This window comes from Lepisma saccharinum, chromosome 9 (genome assembly GCF_977018435.1).
Source record: "Lepisma saccharinum chromosome 9, izLepSacc3.1, whole genome shotgun sequence".
NCBI lineage: Eukaryota > Metazoa > Arthropoda > Insecta > Zygentoma > Lepismatidae > Lepisma > Lepisma saccharinum.
In genome coordinates, this window is record NC_139237.1 from 6,664,513 (window position 1) to 6,682,268 (window position 17,756).

General features: G+C 38.8%; 1 protein-coding gene across 1 annotated transcript in view; it reads left to right on the forward strand.

Moving 5' to 3' along the window:
• Positions 1 to 307: 307 nt before the first annotated feature.
• LOC145992323 (uncharacterized) overlaps positions 308 to 17,756 on the forward strand; it is a 797,619-nt gene continuing 780,170 nt past the window's right edge. Inside the window, exon 1 of the mRNA XM_083128704.1 lies at positions 308 to 449. The gene's annotated coding sequence lies outside the window, so the exon portion shown is untranslated. The remainder of the gene's footprint in view (positions 450 to 17,756) is intronic.

Here is a 17,756-nt window from a genome sequence, read left to right on the forward strand (position 1 = left end):
TTTAATATAAAGCAAAATACTGAAGTTATGGATAATTTGAATTCTCGAGTTCAATTATATTGAGCCAAGATATGAATTATTCCCAAAGTCAGGTGCAAATTAATTTGTGTACTTTGTCTCGTGAACCTCTGTCATCTCAAATTCTTCCCCAAACCTGATTCCACTGAAGAACAGCGACGAAAGAAAACTACGAATCGAAAATAAATAGACGGCTCCTGGCAACGCGGCAGTGCAAAAAGTTCTATAGATTGGCGCTAGAGGTCTCTGCAGTGCTATTCCAGGATCACACGAGACGAGTTCCCGGTAACAACAGGACACGAAGTGACAGTGCAGTGATTCACGTTAAACGCATATGCGTATTGTGGTGTGTTTTAGTGCAAAAGTGATTGTGTCTTTCTGTTTTCAGAGATTGTGCTCGCGGAACTAAGATACGACTGTCGCGAAATGAGGTAAGTTAGCAGGCGTCATTGATGCATGATGACACTACACAGATGAGACGAAATCTAAATTCATGTGAACACATGATTGAATATTGTCTTAGAGAAAGTGAAATTAAGGTGGGGAATGTTAACGTCAGGCCACATATACTACGCGATGGGTCATTGACCTTCCTTATACAAGCTATTCTCTTTCTTGCTTTTGAAATAAGAAGTTACAGAAAGTGCAAGTGCTATTTCCAAGTATTTGTTCGCGAGTTTCTAGATTTCGGTTCTGTATTTTAAAAGCAAGTACTTCTTACAAGTCTTTTAATAATTGATTGATTTGGTGTTCAAAGTCACTTTATGCACAGTAAGGCTAATCGGGACTGAACGTACAGTTTTAATTGGGATCCGAGGCACTATGTGCCTCAACCGGGTATCGAACCCGGGATACCTTGATTACAAAGCGACGACGCTACCACTGCGCCATCGGGGAGGCTCTACAAGTGTTTTAAGAAATCTTATTGGTTCCCCCACCTTTACATACAATTAGCCAATACAGAATCATCACAGTAACCAAATATTCTCTGTTCGAATCCCGCAGTGTATATTGCTGTTCACTTGTAACTGCCGATTCATTAGTGCCGCCAAATCATTATTCATCTTCATCGTCTGTTTTCCAAAACTGGTGAAATAGCGAAATAAATTAAGAAAGACTGACAAGTTTAAAATCTGGAAAAATATAATGAAAATTGTATTTGTAATACTTTACTTCGCTTTTTTACCTCTTGAGTAAATCATGTTGATGTGAATGAAAGATGAGCTCATAAAGTGGTTGATTGGGGAAACAAAATGATGCACACTTGCCTTGCCCAGCATTCGAAACTCTGGCTTTGTAACACTTGCCACTGACCGCTCCGCCACGGATTTCCCTTGTAGTTATATTATTGTTACCGTCGACATACGTGGCGGAGTGGCGCGATACACCAGGGGCTCCGAGTTCGAATCCCGGCTTGGACATTGCTCTCCATTGTGAGTGTCCCTTCATCAGTTTCATCACATCATCACCAATTCTCACCGTCGCGATTAGTCAAAAGCAGCAAGTAGCAAAAAAGCGACGCTAAATAACAAAAAAGAAAATACTAAAAAATCTTGTTATTTTTCGTCGATTTTCTGTCACTATTGGTTAATCGTCACACTGAGGATGAGTTTGAGATTAAGTTCATAAAGAGACACTCATAAAATAACACTCATTTCTAGCCTGAGACTCGAACCCGTGCCTTTCAGTGTTGAGATCGTAAGTCCAATTAACGCGCTCAGTCACCTAAGCGACAGACTGCACCACGATTGCCGGCGAAATCCAAAATGTTTTAGAAAGTCAAGAAATTAGATTCTGCCATCGAATTACTTATTTCAATGTCAAGAAATTTAATTTTTGATTTAGTTACGTTTAAACCTCACTTGGCCAAAGCGAAGATTCGTACAAATAAATATGTCCTTCAACAAATATAAAATATTATCTAATATTTTGTAAAGAAGAATAACCCCATACATATGCTAATAAAATTATGCTGGATTATCAATGTAGATTTAAATGAAACACATGAATTATTGTTGAAATATTTCATATTAGTCGGACACCTAAAAAAATTGGCAACATAATCAAAACGTCCATAAAATATTTATTGACTTTTAACAAAGCATATATGCTTCTTCAATTATAGTGAAAGTACGTAATATGTTAGACAAGTTTATAATACCTGAGTAAGTTGATAAATGATAAAAGTATGTCTTGACAAAACAGATATTAAAACCCTCTGAGGTAACAGTATGTTTCGTAAATGGCCATACCAGAAGAAGCAACGGTGGGTCCCATACGGTTGTTCGAGCCGTAGCTTAGGTAGCTCTGGCATACCGTACATGTCCTAATCCGCATTTTCATTTGTGCCAACATATCCGGTGAGTACAAAGTGGAAGCAGGCGATTTCGTCATCCTTAGCTCCCAAACGACAGAGAACTTGATACATTTCGGGCACCCTGCACCATAAATGGCCTTCCCTTGGCGTAAAGGACAAATATAATATACCTTATCTAAGAAATCAGATATCCCCGCATTACAACTGAATTTTTCCCATAAAGCATCAATTGGTCATATTATTATAAATTTCCTACATATGTTTTTTTTTCAAATTTCTAGCAAAATTGTTGATTTTAGAGAAAAAATGATAAGAACAACAATTAAAGATGCAATTTAAAATATTAAAATTAAAAAAAGAAAATTGAAATTAGTTGATAAATAGCCTAGAAACAAGTGATAAAAAATATGAATTCCCGCATTTTGAATCCAAGATGGCGGCTAGATGCCAAAATGAAACACAAGGTTTTTAGACAACCGCTCTCCATTGGTGATTAAATTTGGAGCGTCAGTTTTGAGATTATGGTTTCTGAAAATTGATTCAAATTTGTGAATTAAATTTTGGGGTGGAGGTTTAAGGATAAGTCAGTAAATATTTAAGCAGGCAGGAGACGATTTAAGAAGCTTTACGACATGACCATACATTAGTTACAGCTTGCTAAAGTTGTAAACTTGGAAACTTCATAGACCTCTTGAGAGGAGTTTTTTTAATCAAAACTGAAAACCGAATTTATGTAAACTAATTTCGAGTTTAAATTTTACCAACCTTTCCCTTCGAAAATATTATGCCCCAAAATTATAGTAATTTATAACTATATTTGTAACAAGCTTAACGATACGAAGACAATAGGCTTTCATAGACAGGTAATGGGATGTGGGATACAATATCTAATATCCTCCCAAAATGAAACTGCAACTATAACTTATATTAAGATGTTGTGTTAGTCCTCATCGATAATAGTGATTCGTTTCTACCAGTCGACGTATGCAATTTTTTGTGAGGGATATCACAACTAGTGCACAAGTAGTGAAATTCGGGAATATGTAAATTAGTCTTGTTTTTTCGAAAGAACTATGCACACATTTCCTCGAGATCTCCAACGTATCACGTCGCTCGTGGTATGTGACGTGCCACACACACCTCTTAGAAATAGTCTTCAGCTTTCTCCAAAGAGTTTTGTCGTGCGTTGCATTTACCTTGCTTCTGTAGATTCGTTTTAAGTGTCATGCCATGTAAGGTTTCACTTTCAAATAACGCAATTTACACCCCTGCTTCTAGTTTGCCGCCCTTTTGAACTGCTTAGTATAAATTCAAGATCGTTAAATCAATGTCCAGGAAATGATATCAGAAATTTGCTAAATGAATTCAAATCACAAACGCACTGGAGCGCCCCGAAATGTTCGTAATGATATGGCTGTTTTAAATATGTGCTTTTTACATGTAAATGTTTCTGAATTTGAAATATGCGTTTATTTTTTAACTTAAGGTAAGCAACGTGACCACACTAAGTGAGCGTTGCAAGTGTTGATTATTGATTTGGTGTTTTAAGTCCACTTTATCCACAGTAAGGCTAATAGGGACTGGACCTGGGCGACATCTAGGTGGCCCTGTTGCAAGTTTTTAATAGGCCTACATTCTCACCTGGGCGCTGCGGGAAAATTTTGAAGCAGTGAGGGCGCCGTGAAACGAAACATTTTGGGAACCCCTGTCATAGACAAAAATGAAATAAAATCGAGAGGGAGAAAGAAGAAAGAAAAATTGCTAGAATGAGAGATGGAGAGGGAGAGAGAGAGAGAGGGAGAGAGAGAGAAGAGGGAGAAAGTAAAGGAGAATACCAGACAGACAGAAAATGACAGAGAAACTGTAGTCCTTGGAGCATAGAAGGAATACAGAGAGCGTGCGTGACGCCAGCTGAAACCAAAATAGCTTGCAGCGGCCGCCATGTTGGGAAGCGCCAACTGCCTGTTGCATTCATTTGTTAACATTCAGCGAGAGGGAATTTCGACGGGAGAAATAAGGCTGCTTGTTATGTTTATTTATGTTTAAACCGTCAGAAACAATAACACGAAGTTCTTCGTAGCTAATTTTGACTAAGATACAAACGGATCTAGACACTTTTACATGCTGGGACGTGTTCATTTACTATATGTAATGCTCTATTATATCTCGTTGCTACACCAGAAGGAGTTTAATGAAATAACAATATGATCAAAATAGGAGTTGCATTCTAACTCCTACCCTCGTAAATACATCACGAAACACTATTAATATGGAAATGTACAGAAGTTTAAGCCGATTTAATAACACAATTTACGCCACCTCAATAAGTTAGCCTAAGTCGAGATATTAGGAAGATTTCAAACCGAAACATCAGGCGATAAGCGACTCGCGATAGGCGACAAAAGTCAGGAGCTCATTCAGTCAACGGAAACATTCAGACCGAAGCTATAGGCTACAAGCGATGCGTGTATCTTTAAACCGAAGCCATACGACAAACTGCGTGTCGCTTGTCTTTCGAGTGTCACAAGGAGTGGATCGTTTTCCCAATGCCATGCATAGTGTCGCTTCGGTGTGTTGTTCGCTCATGCGCGGTGAATGTTTTGCTTTAGACTGAAGGAGCCCACGTCGCTTACCGCTTACCACTCCGGTGTGAATTCTCAGTGGATCGCGCGACACATGCCACTTGGGAACGAGCCAATCAACAGCAGTGTTTCACACCATAGAGGCATGATGGGTCGAACAAGCCTGACTTCGATTGGTGAAATTCTCAAGCTACACGTGGCGCGCATGGCTTAGGTGTGAAATCTCTATAAAAGCAAGCATTCACGGCGCATGCGCTACCAACAGACCGATGTGACACGATTTAAACGCTATTGAGGTAACGGACGAGTCTGAGTGACACATGCAGCTTGCCGCGTCGGTTCGGTTCGAAAAGTTGCATTGATTACCGAGGGTTCGCTTCCAAGCGGCACGTGTTGCTTTTCGCTTCGGTCTGAACAGAGAGATTTCACACCGAAGAAACAAGTGACACGTCACGCTTTGAGGATTCCACCAACGCAGGCTTGCCGCTAAGGCAGATGTTAAACATTGACAAATTCGTTCCTATGCGACATGAGTCGCTTCGATCTGAAAACTCCCGTATAGGAGGCGACAAGCGACACGGGACCCTTCAAAACAAAACAAAACATTCACCGTGCATCCGCCACCAACAGACCGAATCGACGCGATGGGCTGTATTGAGAAAACGGCCCATTTCGAGCGACACGTGCAGCTTGGCGTGTCGCTTCGGTTCGGAAGGTCTCATTTTTTCTGATAATTGGTTTCCAAGCGACAAGTGTCACTTGTCGCATGTCTGAAGTAGCCCTGTTCGTTCAAAGAATTTACATTCCACAAAGTTCGCAACAGGTATAAGCATAGTTATCTTTAGGAAACGTTCGAACGATTTTTTGCTATTCCCATACATCACAATTTTAAAATTTATACATACAATTAATAATAATGCCATTAATAAAATCACAACTGAAATACGTGTATAATAAACGTAAATATGTTGTAAGCATGTTTATCTGGGGAACGTAATCTTCTTGGACCTCTTAATTCCATCTTTTTTTATAGAAACATTTCTTGCCACTTCAATTGTTTCATCCGAAAGCTGGGTACAGAGACATAGCTTTTTACTTATTGTCTACTCGCAGTGTCACTGAAATGTACAGATATTATGCACTATACATGAACATTCCACGCTCAAATCCTTACTTTCACCATTGTATCAGCTGTAACTGTGGTACTACCTAAGATGGCGGTTTTACCTCACGACTTAACCCCTTCGCGGAGAAAACATGCTTAGGCTCTCTCACCTTACTCTAAGAGGTAGTCAAACGCAAAGAATGAGTGTGGAAGAAAGGGGGAATTCTAAAGACATGGGAAAGAGACAGTGAACATCTGGAAAGAAAGACTGAATGCAAGTAAAAGGGAAAGGATTACCTAAAATCCAGTCTCCGCTCACACATTAGTGTCCCCGTGGGTGACCATTACAAACACAATCGTAAAACTATTGAGACTTGTTTCCATGTTAATAAAGCATTAAAATGCTGACCAAAGCAAAATTTATTGTAATGCAAATAATCACTAAAAGCGTAACGTTTCCACCATCTTCTTCAAAAAATTCGTTTATTGTGATTCTTCATCTGAAGAAGACCCTGTTAGAGGGTGGAAACGTTACGTTTTTAGTGAATATTTGCATTACAATAAATTTTGCCTTGGTCAACATTTTAATGTTTTCCCCCCTCAAGCCTTGATTTCATGTGATGTGTTGTCACAACATGGCGAGAGAGTAGCATGTTTGGCAATTCAACCCCACCAAGGAAATATCTTTAAAGTTGTACCACTAACAAAGCATGAAACATTAGCATCCTTTCTCCATCATTTTACATCTAAAATTATGAAAACGGAAAACTTCCGTTTCCTTTCTGCAATTGTAGTACAAAAGCTGTATAAAACATTCTTGCCCTTAAATATGAAGTTTGGTCATCTTTAAACTCACTCAATGATAAGAATATATGTCACGCACAGGAAACGGAATCTAATGACCGGAAAGTATTCAGCACACATTTTAGTCTTTGTAAATTATTATTTCGACCTGCAATTGTAAAATTTTCAATTGAAATGTTCTCGGAGTTTTCCGAGAAATAGAATGGTAATAAGGATACGTATTAAATGTATCGTAAATATACCAGAATAAGGATTTTCCTTTAATCTAAGTGCGTGTCGCAGGGACTAATGAGACTACACCTCTCCACAAATGCAGGAAAGGGACATAAATATTTGAAAAAATAAATTATGACAAGTTATTAGTACATAATTTTATCTGCAGATCAGATCTATTAGAAATGTAACTGAACGTATAGGTCTAGCGACGGAAGCGATGGTTCACACGAGGCTGGTCCTTTTTATTTATTTATTTATTTATTTAAAAAAGAATTTGAAATAGAGAGTTAGTCATTTTACATTGGAATGTATAACAGCAGAAAAAGAACAACGAAAAATAATAGCATAAATAAAAATTACACCTTATAAAGAGCCTTATTAATTTTTGTACAACTGTCTTTTAAAACGTTCCAGATTTTCAAATATGTTAACATCTGGGTAGTCTGTAGAGCAGGAATGTCGATGAAAATTAGCTATAAGATAATTGCAATCACACAAAAAGTTAGAGAAACAATAATTGAACTTTCTTTAAATGAAGTTCAATAACAGATTAACTTAGCTCGATCTGGTCTCTATGTCTAAGTGGGTTTTTTTAAAGTGACTTACACCACTATAACTTTAACCATTCCATTTGTTTACGCCAAAAAAATAAGGTCGGATACTTTTTGAACAAACAACGTATAATTCAGATGAAATCACATTGCCACCAGAGAGATAGCATACTCCATGACGTAGTGATTTCTCATACAAGTTGTTAACGAAAGTGCATATTCTATCCAACATGAGTATTTAATTAATGAATGATTTGATTTTTCCTTCACGTTTGGACCGCTTTCGGCCAATTGCGAAGTAAGGCTTTTTGAAAAGTATATCTAAGTGGTACACTTTGCCATCCGTGTACTGCACACATATACTCTGTCTCGAATATCTCTGGAGCAAGCAAACAAAAACAAGTCTTTGCGCAAGTAGTGACGCGAGACGGCTCTACCAATAAGCTTGTGAGAGGGAACGGGATTGCATGGAGGGGATACCACTGCAGTTACCAGCCTTTGCAGCAGAGTGTACTGCTTCGCTCTGCCCACTCGATCCCCCTTCCCTGCCGCTATACTCGGCCTTGCTCCAGAGATACGTGGGACAGAGTATATATATATGCAAGCGCACACATTGACACACATTGTTGCCGTAAAACATCAACAAAATCCACCAGGATACAGAGGACATCAAGAGGAATTATTTCTATTAGTAACGTGTTGCAGATGAAGTTCGAGTTTCTCGTTTCGGGGAGACCAGTCCTCGAGAAGCGGTAGTTCCTATCCCGCATTTATTCAACCGTATGGCACAGGCTCATGGTTGCCAATGCTTATGTTTCTCTCGGATAACATATAAACACACTGACGTAGGTGCCGACACGTGGGGGAAAGAGGTTCAATGAAAGTTTACTTTGTCTGGGTAGACAAGGATTATCATTAAGAGGCTGTAGTTCGGAGGCAAAAAGTGGCAAAATCGAGTTCGGGGGAACTTCCCGTTCTTGCAGCTCCTAATCGCCGCCACTGCAAAAACACACACAGTCTTTCCTTATCTTATTTAAAATGTTGTAGTTTTCCCACAAGAAAAAGAACAGGGAATCTGTGCAGCATGGTTGCATACACACCGTCTCTCGAGGGTTCGTAGCACCTAAACCAGACATTAAGAAGCAAAAAAGTTATTTTGATTTATTTTGTTATTCTCAACGTCCCGTGCACGGTAGTTGGTCGGTGTTGTACAGTGAGATACACAAGTATTCCTCGTCAAATTGTCCAAGGCCATTTTCATAAATTTTTCATTGTTTTTAAGAAATACATTTTTAGCTATGTTGCTGCAGAAGTTGTGTGAAGCTTGTTTGGGGGTTTTGTTTCAATTCTTGACGCTCTAATTGTGTAAAATAAAGGGCACGAACATGTTGATGGACAATTTGCTTCGCAATACTTATGCATCCCACAGTACGACGTTAATCTTCTTAAGTGTTGCTACTTCAACAGACACGATTTATGTTCTTTGCATGTGGGGGCTATATTAATGAAATTAAACTACTGTGTACCAAAAATTTGAGATGCACGAAAACGTTTTATACTCATTGTGGAAATTGCGTGCTATACAATTTTAAAGCGCACGTTTAAACTTTCCTGATAAAGATGGAAGTAACATGACTCACTACCTATATGCACAATCCCAATGCATAAGGCTTTTAATAAATTTACGTATCACTAGACAACATCTGTCATGAAATATCAAGCTGAGTAACAATAAGTGTGCGTTGTCTAAAGTGTTAGCACTCGCTAAGCGTTCATGCATATGTTTCCGACACTCGACACATCAAGTACCAATATCACATGCATGTTAACACACGTCCATAATTGGACATAATTTATGAATGCAGCTAAGAGCAAATCTAATGACCAATATTTGCATGTCTTATTATTTGGAATATATAAATCGTTTAGTTTACATTGCACCTTTTCAAACACTACGCCTTGTTTGAGATTATTTTTGCTCCCAACATCATGTGAATGTTTTTATTCTCCTTTTCCTGATTGAGGGAATGGAACCAATGATAGTTTGTGAGTTGGTACAGGTTCTCCCTAGGCTCTCTTTGATTTCACCAGACGCTATGAATTGAATTGAATTGTTGTTTTAAGTATGCTTTTCCACAGAAAGCCTAATCGGGACTAAACCTACAGTTTAAAGTGGAATGCGAACCACTGCGCCATGTGCCTCCACCCAGTGGTGGCGATTGGGTTGCAAAACTGGGAGGGGAGGGGTTCAAGGCCAGTTCACTTTCCTTGTAAGATAAAGTTTAACATAGTGCGGGGGCAAAAGTGGCAAAAAGTAGGGGGGCAAATGTCCCCCACAGCCCCTAATCGTCGCTACTGGCTCCACTGGGTATTGAACCAGCGACCCCTTAATTACAATGCGGCAACGTTATCATCGCGGTGGCCCTACCAGACTACGTATATGTTTTTATTTCTCATGAATTAATACTCCAATGCTCTAATCACTACAGTCCGTGTGTGTTCGTCACAACCATAGACGCAAATGCGCAGGCTCTAACTGAACGAGTCCAATGGCAAAACAGGGGTGACGGCTGCAAGTACCGAGCATTCTGTGACATTCGCTACAAGACTCGGCGGCAAGCGGACCGGCGGTCAGTGCCGCACCGCTTGCCGCCGAGTTTCGTAGCGAATGTCACGGAATGCTCTGTAGAACGTAGAAGGACAACGGGTTTCTTCAAAATCGTGTTCTCCTGGAACAACATGGAAGTTTCAGAGAAAGTAATCAATGCTGCCGGTAAAATACGTTAAGAAGGTCAGAAGCCGTTGCAAACACAATACATTTAGCGATAATAAGCAAAACAAGCAAAAGCACAGAAACGAAATACTGATCTGAAAATTACAGCCTTGTCTCGCGCATGTTACTACTTAGCCTCCCTTTCGTTCTCTCCAGATATTCTTGTCTGCTGTCGGGCAGTGGTACGCAAGTAGTAAGTAATTTGCACGTCAGTTGCTAATATCCCCCCCCCCCCCCCGTTTTGGCATATTACGAGAATAAAGTAGCAGCAAAGAAGTTCCTATGAAAGTGAGAGAAGAGAAGCCTTGTGCAAAATTAAAATTGGAGGTAAAATTACGCAATAAATAATGATCAAGTAAGTTTGCGTTCTACTAAAAAAAAATGTCGCTAACATTCAGAGTATTGTCAATAATAGTTGTTCTTATCAAACACCAGAATATTGTGCGAATAACTTACACGTGACATAAATCTTCGTTTTCTACTAAATATGTTCTCCCCTGTTAGAAGCTGCCGCAAGACAATATTCCACAGTTGAATTTAACAGCCAGCCTGCCTAGCAATTTACAAAGAAGGGAGCCAGCCTTGTTTATTTTACTGAGCTCAGAAGCATTCTCTGTGACTAGAATGAGAAGTAAAGGTATCGTCTGTATAGTCCACGCGTTTACTTCGTTAACGTCGAAAAACTGAAACAAGCCGCCGACACGAACATGGGTGGGGACAAACAGCGGGCGAGTTGTTTTCGTCCAATCACACTCAACCTTCAGCCAATGGGCGCAGCTGTTATTCTGCTCGTCTACTCCACGTAGAGTCTCAGTCAAATGACTGCGGATACGCTGTTGCCGTACTTTGCAACTTCAATGTGGAGACCGTGGGAAAGTGCTAGCTAGTGCTAGTGCAGGAGACATGGAAGGAGTTTATAAAAAGTAGGAAAGGCGCTTGAAAAGCGTTGGGGAATATAGCGTTGTTTCAGACATATTTTGTCGATCTTGCACAGGAAGTTCGTGTAGCACACATTTTCCTTATGAAAACATAATCTTCTAGGAACGCAATCAAGGAGTCTTCTTTCACGGAATGGGAAAGTTTAAAATAATCCTTGTAATTGATTGTCTGTCGAAATACCATCTGCTTCTGGAGAAAGCAATTAGCAGACCGACGGAGAGCAGATTCCTCTCTTCCAATTCTGATCACGTCCCGAACATTAGCTCCTCAGTTGTTTCTTGGGTCGGAAACAATTCCTCACCTCTGTTCTCCGATCCCATATGGTTCCAGCGGCAGACGGAAGGCGATGTGACGGGTCAGAAGTTGACACCGAAACGATCCCAAAACTTGCTGCTGCGTCTTTGTTCAACAGAAGTAATTTCTGCATAACAGTTGTACGTTTAGAGGAAAGCAAACACTGCGAGAGAAGACAGCACTATTTCTTCTCTTTGGTTACCAGTTAGAAAATAAACATAAATCTTATTCTCCACTCACAAACACTGTTTAAATGCTGTAATTAAATTTATGATATTTGAGATTAACATAAGTAACCAAACAATGTTATTTCGAAAATTTGAACAATTAAAAAAATATTTTAACATGGATTGCATTCAAATAAACATAAATTATCACTTATTCGTCCAGACTATTTGGGGAAATTATGATGAACATATTTTCGGGGGGGCGGGGGGTAATGCATCCACAGTTTTGTGGTGTTGGGCACTCCTGTTCAGTAAGGAGGGACAGATCAAGTATAGTGTTCAGTAAATCTAATAAAAAGTTACTTTCAGTAGACACGCTGTCGTAATTAAATACTTCATTGGGATAATGATATGATTTGAGGGGACGAATGACATGATTTAGCGGGGAGACATGACATTCTTAGGGGAAGGACATTGGCCTTGGGTGGAGGGGGATGGCCCCCTCGTCGCCTCGTGTCAAGGTCTAAAGATAAGTACCAGGTGTAGGCACGAAGTGGTTCGGATGAAAGTTTAAACCGTAGATTCAGACTCGATTGGTCTCTCTGTATATAAAGTCGACTTAAAACTCAATTTGATTTATTGGGTAGTCCACAATAGCAAGAATACAAAATTTCATTCTGAACATTCATACTTTTCTTTCTGGACATGTAACTGAAATATAAACGGATTTTTCTCCAAAACGCAATATTTGAGATCGTCTCTTTTTGTCTTTTGAAGCAAAATAATCGATATTTCAAGTACGGGAGAGATACACAATTTGAAACTAAGATATTGATTTTTCCTCTATATGTGGTTCTGTGATTGGTTGCTACAAAGACGGAACTGCTTCTTCTTTCTTGTCAGTGCCATTGAAGTTTTGCAATAGGTCGATTCTTCGTTACAATGTGTAATTCACTGCTTTCATTTCTGAGTATTACTCTAATAATTTTGACGACATTAAATTCACCAATTAACATATAAGAACAATGTTAAATTACACTGGGATGTTTTCAGAGAGAAAGTATTGTTGGAAAAACTTTTTTTATACGAAACCCATGGGTTCAATGGCAACGCAATGTCGAATTCTGAAAGTGCGTCCTTGTTAGGCGTTAATCCCGAAATTCCCCAGGACTCTCCTCTCTCCCCTCCCTGCAGAGCACCTCGTAAAATTTCAGCCGCTAATCCAGGAAGTCCAGGGCGTCAGTTGAGGTGGGCTTGAATCGACGTAATTGCAGGAGAGCGACCAGCGAGATTGAAGCACACGTAATCCCGCGTCCCCAACATCCCCCGGGCTTCCCTGGCTTCTTTTCAGTTTTACGTCCGGTCTTTTTTCCCCTTGCGCAGTTGGAACAACGAATTTCAATCTTGCAGTATGTTACGAGATAAGTCCCAGTGTTCAGCTCACTTTTAGTCCTTTTTTGCAGATTAAACGTGGCAGACAAGCCTTCATATGTTAAGATCTCCTGAAAAATTCTGTAATCCTTGTAACAATTGGCAAAACATAGAGTTCTCTTACTATGAGGATGATAACAGCTTTGGAGGTATTATGTGGTAACAATGAATGAAATAAAAAATTGTGGTTTCTTGGCACATAAGGTCATTCTTCACCCTTAAATATTTCCGGGTAAATATCCCCCTATCTAAAATAAAGGGCGCCCGCAGTGGAGGGGCAGTTGTAATCCCCTCCGAACCATGTGATTTCTGGAATAAGTTTAATTGCAACGATATCATATTACAAATAATATTGTTTTCTGCGATTTACAGGCTGTCGTTACAGTAATTAACGGACATATCCAACAAAATAACGAAAGAACGTTTTCAGCTAGTCCTTAGGAGTGATGGGACGGAAAATTTTGTGACGAGATTGGAAAGGAAATATTAAAAATTCAAACTTTCAAGACTGAAAAAAATATATCCATTTCCTGAGCAGGTCGATAAATTTTAGGAACCAAATATTTTCAATATTTCCAATGCGGTGGAAATCTCAAATTATACACATTATTTCACCTTCAAATGATTATTTTTGCACTTCTGGAATAAGAACTGTTAATTTCAAGAAATTTCAGAAACTTGTAGTGCAGAAAATATCAAGAATTAACATATTTTGAATGAGATCGTTTGATATTTCTCGGCTGTTCGGGATTACGAAAAGTCTTTAATTCATTTCTCGAAGTGGGAATCTGACCTTGATAATTCGAACTCCATCATATTGAATTATTACCTTTTTTTTTTACAGTACTCTTCGGCATGTAAAGACATGAATCAGAGGAACCATGAAGGACAGTAGATTAAGTGGTGAATTGTGATAAAGTACAATAAAATGTTCATTAACAATGAGATGATGTTTTTGGAAAGGAAGCAAGGTGATTTCATTTTTATTTAAATATTACTTAGCAACGAGTGTGATCTTAAAACACCAAAGCATTTTCAAGTCAATTTCAATTTTATGGTTTGAATAATAATAATAATAATAATAATAATAATAAGTTTCTATGATTGAAATGCACGATATGAAATCTTACTCTGTCTCCCTGAGGAAAACCCTGCTGGCGCCCTTGTCTAAAATCCTTACCTAAGAGTTTAAAAAGGGGTGTAAAAATAATTGAAGAAGGTTAAAAATGCAAGGTTGTAAGCGGACTTGCATAGGACAAACACAAAACATTAAAAATGGTATTATATTTGGAAATATGTAATATCAGAGAATGACGGAGAATTAAATTAAGGCCTTACTCTTGTTCTTATTGTAAAAAAGAATGTTTCAGTGGAATTTAAATGCACAGTTATTGAGAATAGTAGCTTCAGAATTGTATTAAGAAAAGAGACCAAAAAATCCGTTGAGTCCAAATAAGAAATAATAAAAGCTACTATTTCGTCGACGGTGATAACCAGAAATGTAGGTATTTTTGTGGTTGATTTGAGCAACGTGTGATTTATTCTAAATGGTCAAACAACCGAAAGAATGGTATTGTTATTATTATTATTAATATTATTATAATGATTGATGACTAATACCTGCATAATACAACAACCATTTTCTCACGTTAATTAATCTTTCTCTCCACTGATGATTTTATTAAAGTTTTTCTTTCATCCATTATTGTATTTTTTGAGAAGTCTGGAAGTCTCGTTATGCAAGAAATGCAGTGGTTTTATAGAAATAATATTTAAATTGCTCGAATGTTTACTCGAACTTTGCATATGAACATACGGACACAGTTAAACTCCTTTTTGGACAAGCGTTTAATGCGTTTATTAGAAAAAAAATGGAACTTGTTATTCACTAGCAAATAGCAACAAATGTATAAAATATTATCAAGTATTTCTTCATAATAAACGGGGTGTACAGTAGATTATTTTAATTTTACACTAGTTTGATGTAAAGTCTGTGATTTTACTTACTCCATGACCAAGTTTAATGCTGAAAAATATTTGAATGACATATTTTACTATTAATATTGTTGTGAGGATGAAATCGGCCCTAGCAGGATGAAAATGCAGCCTTGTTGCTTCGGTATTTTGAGAGGAAATTCCTGGAAACCCTCGCTAATTGACACCCTTGATAAAAGCAGGTTCTATCGGTTTCCGCTGCAGGACCGGAACCTTTTTTCTCGAGCAATTTAAATTCGGTCCAAGTTGCGTATTGTTTCAGTAAGAAAGTCCTGGACCGTATTTAAATTGATCCTGAAAAAAGGTTCCTGGACCGTATTTAAATTCAGCCGAAAAACATATTCGTGGACCGTGTTTTAATTTATCCGGAGAAAGTGTTCCTGGACCATGTTTAAATTCAGTTGGAAAAAAAGGTTCCTCGACCGTGTTTAAATTGATTCAATTCTGGACCGAATTGAAATACTTTACAGATAAAGAGTTCTTTACTGTCCAGAATCCATTTATGCTTGCTGATTTTCTATCTTAGACCGGAATTGGATTCATTTAAAGTTCCCGGACCTTTAACAACCCTGGTTAAAAGTGCTATCCTAGCATTCGCTGTGTCAATACTCGATATGGAAATTTTGGTCGATTTGGGGAATAGGCATGTTTGATTCAACATGGAGACAATGAAGTAAGTGAAAATACGTTTTTCGCAAATTTTCGACACTACGGGATAGCATCCCCAGCATATTGACACGGTCGTGCCAGGTTCAACTATAGGATATTAATAACCATAAGAATAGATTTATCTCAATACAAATTGAGAATGAGTAACATGAGACTGTATATCGGTATACACGTGATACCTCCCAGGGCACGGGAAAATATTAAGATTTTCAGCAAATAGACAGAAAAACACAGAACTTACGTTTTAACATATGAATTCAGAATCCATTTATCTTGATTATGCAATTTAAAAAGAACCAAAGTTGTACATCATAACGAACTCACAAATAAAAATCACAGTAACAGTACAATCTTTCTGTCATGCACTTCCATTAATCTCGTAACTTCCCTCCAAGATTCATATCTATCAGGCGGGACGATATACTTCAGCAGACTGTTCATACGTCCGGGAAGGACATGTCAATCGCCCCCTCCATTGAGTAACAAAATCGACGACGACTCGTGGAAGCACTCACAGTCTAGGAGATTTTGGATTCAACCTTCTAAAAGTATATTCCTCATGTCCGGAGAACAATTAAAAATCTTCAGATTGTCGAAATTCACCTTGCACACTTCCTTGCGAGTTTTTGTGTCCAATAACACTGCCGTGTTGAATTTCACTTGGGTAGCTATGAACGGTCCTGTCCACAAATAAAACAACTTGGAAATGGTTCGGTTAACAGCTCAACTTGGACGATGACTTCTTAGCAGCACCAGGTCATCGTCCTTCAACTGCAAAGCATGGCACTTCTGCTTCAGTTTCCGCCTCTGCAGAGCATATTGTTCCTTTAACTGCACTTGAACAACCTTACTCTGCCAGTCTTTCTCACCGTCTTCTGACACAGGCCATGGAAAATCTCTTAGCACTTGCGGTGGGACTGAATGGCGGAAAAACAATTCAATGGGTGAATATCCTGTAACTTCAGAAAGAGAATTGTTAATTAACCAGGCAACTTCATAAAGATGCTTGGACCAAATCTGGTGATCGTGCTGGCAATAAACCCTAAGTAAACGAGTTATCTCTTGGTTTGCTCTCTCTACTAAGTTTCCTTGAGGGTGGTAGGGCGTCGTACACACATGTTTCATTCCCATGGATTCGATGAAACTCTGCCATGACCGGGAAGTGAACTGGGATCCTCTCTCCGACAAAATTAGTTTAACAGCTGGATAATGGGCGAAATATCTCTCCTTCATTAAGCGAATTATCTCAACGGTACTAGCCTTCCGCACAGGATAAACTGTGACGAACCTGGAGAAAACATCTATAAGGCTGAGAATATAATAGTGCCCTGAAGAAGGCGGTAACTTTCCAATAAGGTCAATGGAAAGCATCTCATGAGGTTCCTTTCCACTAATGTGCAGCTTTTCCTTCGTGATACCTAACTTGTCAGGCTTCACTTTTTCACAAATCAGGCAATCACGGATATAGTTAGAAATATCAGGTTTCATTTTTTTCCAATAATATCGGGATTGCAATTGCCTATAACACTATCCCACACTAAAATGACCGCCGTCATCGTGAATTTTTTTCAGCAGCTCGGGACGTCTGGAATTCGGAACACACAACTTGTACTGTGGAGCCTCCCCACTGTAACTTCTAAACAGCAATCCATGATGAAGTTTAAAGGACTTCCGTAACCTGGTCATGCCTGCATCTTCGTTTTCAGTAGGCTGCTGAAGTTTAGCAATCATTTCACTGCAAAAAGAATCTTTAGCCTGGGCTTCCTTCCAATCACTCACTTCTTCATCTTCATCTTCTTCCCAGAGAAAATTTATGTGGTAATGCAGACAATCAGACTCCAGCTTGCTCTCAGTATCTGCCTTCACATGATATCTAGATAACGTATCAGGAATAA